The sequence below is a fragment of the Zalophus californianus genome, chromosome 13, assembly GCF_009762305.2.
Source record: "Zalophus californianus isolate mZalCal1 chromosome 13, mZalCal1.pri.v2, whole genome shotgun sequence".
Taxonomy (NCBI): Eukaryota; Metazoa; Chordata; class Mammalia; order Carnivora; family Otariidae; genus Zalophus; species Zalophus californianus.
This window is the reverse complement of record NC_045607.1, coordinates 39401641-39405532: the sequence shown is the minus strand read 5'-3', so window position 1 is coordinate 39405532 and position 3892 is coordinate 39401641. Positions and strand designations below refer to the sequence as shown.

The 3892-nt window shown below is 37.2% G+C and overlaps 1 non-coding gene across 1 annotated transcript; it reads left to right on the top strand.

Moving 5' to 3' along the window:
- Window positions 1-1061: 1061 nt before the first annotated feature.
- On the top strand, window positions 1062-1169 carry LOC113935240. The gene has a single exon (XR_003523979.1). It is a non-coding gene; the product is annotated as a U6 spliceosomal RNA (small nuclear RNA).
- Window positions 1170-3892: the final 2723 nt, after the last annotated feature.

The window sequence follows — 3892 nt, the reverse complement described above, 5'->3', positions numbered from 1 at the left end:
GGAGTGTTCTGAAGCTATCTATTAGATCCATCTGGTTCAATGTGTCATTCAAAGCCACTGTTTCCTTGTTCATTTTCATTTTGGATGATATATCCATTGATGTAAGTAAGGTATCAAAGTCCCCTACTATTATTATATTACTATCAATTAGTTCCTTTAGGTCTGTGATTAACTGCTTTATGTATCTGGGTGCTCCCGTATTTTATTCTTTTAAATATAATTTAAATGGGATTTTTTTTATTTCTTTTTCACATCAGTCTATCTTTTATGACTCATCCCCCACCCTCTCACACTCCTAAAACCTTTCCATTATGTCCTTTGGAACTTATGTCCCATCATTGACACAATTTTCTCTAATCTTAACCTACTATCTCAACAACTCTTTCAGCACCTTATTTTACCTAAAAGCTGAATTATCTCATGAAGATACTGACTCTCTCATACCCTTCTTAACTGTTCAATATTTTTATTACCACACCACATTTTATCACTAGCTTTTGAGGTAGATAGGTGTCTTTATTTCTCTTTAGTAATACTTTCAGATCATTTCTCTCTTCCCTCTCTGAAAGTACCTAGCTTTGAATTTCACGTCATGGGATTAATATAGCCAAGAACTCCTCCTAATTTGGGTCATCAACAGACTTCAAGGTCACTCTGCCTCATTTTTCAAACGTACTAATTCCTAAATTATTGTCACTCTCTCCTACACAATACTAGTCCTATTACTTTTTATATAAATATCTGGATGATCTGTCCAATCTGGTCTATTTGATCCTTGAACTTCTCTCCTCCAGCAATGTTATACTCTACTTTTGACTTCAGCCCTTATTTTCAAGGTCGTACATTGGAACTCAACCTCAGTTTCCAACATTCTGTTCTGTGAGCACCATCTCTTCTTGTTCTCTCTCAGTTCTTCTAGTTCCACAAATTGAGGAAACACTCAACTCCATTGGAACTTATATTCTATTGATACCACCACCCTTTATCCCCCCCTCACCTCCTCATTTCCTTTCCCTAACACTATTGAATCTAATGGTTAAGCATTGCAAACTTTCTGCATTGTGCTCGCTTTGGCAGCACATATACTAAAATTGGAATGATACAGAGAAGATTAGCATGGCCCCTGCACAAGGATGACACGCAAACTTTCTGCGTATATCCTTAACTCTCTCACTCATCCCTTTCTTCATCTAACTGTGCTGACAAACATGCATGCATCTCTGGTTAAATCTGCATCTCCACTGCTTCCACATCTGCACTAATGTAGCTAAATATGACTGGCTAAAAGTAGTATTATATTGACTGGCTTTGCTTTTAGTTTAAGAGCACAACTTTTAATGATGTTATTATAGATAATGTGACCACATATTTTATTGTCAAAACTGAAACACTTTTGATAGTGAAAAAAGGTGTTTTTGGTAATTACCATAAACCTCAATCAGTACTGCCCCAGGTAAACTGGGACTGCCCTGGGCAAACTGTGATGTATGGTCACTCAAATTTTTGATGAACTGCCCATAATACTATCTGAGCCAAGTGGGCATCTTTTGTATAACTGACTTCACTCAAGGCCTTCACTGCAATAATTCCGCCTTCCTCCCATATAATTTTCTTCATACAAAGGATAGTTATTCTCAATGACCTCTACATTATTAAGTCCAATGGGAAATCATCTGTGTTCATATGACTGTACTTCCCAGTAGCATTTTACAAATTTTGCCATACTCCCCCTGAAACACTTTTCTCAGCTGACATCTAGAACACTACACACTTCCAGATGTCTCTTTAATTTACTGGGTGCTTCTTTGCAGAATCCTTTGCTGCATCTTCTTCATCTCCCAGGCTACTTAAAGTTTTGTGCCCTATGGCACAAACCTCAGTCCTTTTACTTTCTCTACCAACACTAATTCCCTTGTTGACTTAATCTTGGTTCTTGGAGTTAAATACTAGTTACATGGTAATGGTTTCACATTTGTGTTTCCAAAGAAGCTCTCTCTCCTTAATACAAGATGTTCATATTCAACAGCTTATGCTCTCTAGTTAGATGTCAAAAAGGTATCCAAATGTAACAAAGTTAAGATTTCCAAATCTAAACTCTTGATTTTCCCTCCAAAACTGCTATTCTCTCAGTCATCTCCTATCTTTGTTAAAGAGGGCTGGTGTCCAAGATCTATAAAGAACTTCTCAAACTCAACACCCAAAAAACAAATAATCAAATCAAAAAATGGGCAGAAGACGTGAAAAGACACTTCTCTGAAGAAGACATACAAATGGCTAACAGACACATGAAAACATGGTCAGCATCATTAGCCACCAGGGAAATTCAAATCCAAACCACATTGAGATACCACCTTACACCAGTTAGAATGGCAAAAATGGACAGGGAAAGAAACAACAAATGTTGGAGAGGTTGTGGAGAAAGGGGAACCCTCTTACACTGTTGGTGGGAATGCAAGTTGGTACAGCCACTTTGGAAAACAGTGTGGCAGTTCCTCAAAAAGTTAAAAATAGAGCTATGCTCTATTTTTAACCAGGAATTGCACTCCTGGGTATTTACCCCAAAGACACAGATGTAGTGAAAAGAAGGGCCCTATGCACCTCAGTGTTCATAGCAGCAATGTCCGCAATAGTCAAACTGTGGAAAGAGCCAAGATGCCCTTCAACAGATGAATGGATAAAAAAGATGTGGTCCATATATACAATGGAATATTACTCAGCCATCAGAAAGGATGAATACCCAACTTTTACATCCACATGGATGGGACTGGAGGAGATGATGCTAAGTGAAATAAGTCAAGCAGAGAAAGTCAATTATCATATGGTTTCACTTATTTGTGGAACATAAAGAATAGCATGGAGGACATTAGGAGAAGGAAGGGAAAAATGAAGGGGGGCAAATTGGAGGGAGAGATGAACCATGAGAGACTATGGACTCTGAGAAACAAACTGAGGGTTCTAGAGGGGAGGGGGGAGGGGGGATGGGTTAGCCCGGTGATGGGTATTAAGGAGGGCACGTACTGCATGGAGCACTGCGTGTTATACGAAAACAATGGATCATGGATCACCACATCAAAAATTAATATTTATGGTGACTAACAATAAAATTTAAAAATTAAAAAAAAAAGTCTTCCAGTTGTTCAAAGCAAAAACTTGGAGTTGTTTTTAACTCTCTTTTACTCTCCCACTCCATCTTAAAAATCAACCAACAGGTCATATTCACTTTACCTTCAAAATATATCCAGAGTCTGACCAGATATTACTATCTCTCCGATTACTATTCTGATCTAACTCTTCATTATTTCTTACCTAGATAATAGCAACAGATTACCTTGCATCCTTCCTTTTTCCTCTGTAGTCTGTTCAACATAGCACCTACAGTGACTATTTAAACCTAAAACACTGTCACTATTTTGCTCTAAACCTCTGCAGGCTTCTTATTTTACTTAGAGTAAAAGTTGAAGTTCTTTGGTAGACCAACAAGCTCCTTCATTATATTGCTGCCACTTAGCAGTACCTCTCTGACATGATTAGTGTCCTCAGATTATTTTATTTCAGTCACAACTGCTGTTTCTCAAGCATAACCAGAATACTTCTCCATCAGAGTACTTGTACTCACTGTTCCCTTTACCACAAATATTTTTCTTCCATTTATCCATACCTTTCATATGTTGCTTACATTTCACTGTCTCAGGAGATTCAATTCTTATATTCACAAACCACTAAAAATGCAATTTCCATAAGAATAGCGATTTTAATCAGTTTTTTTCTCACTGTTCTATTGCAATCACAGAGTAGATTCTCAATAAATACTCACTGAATAAATCAATGGGTGAATTCAATATTTCTTTGTTTCTTAGCAGACTCTGATAGCTTCATGATTTTATAATATAAA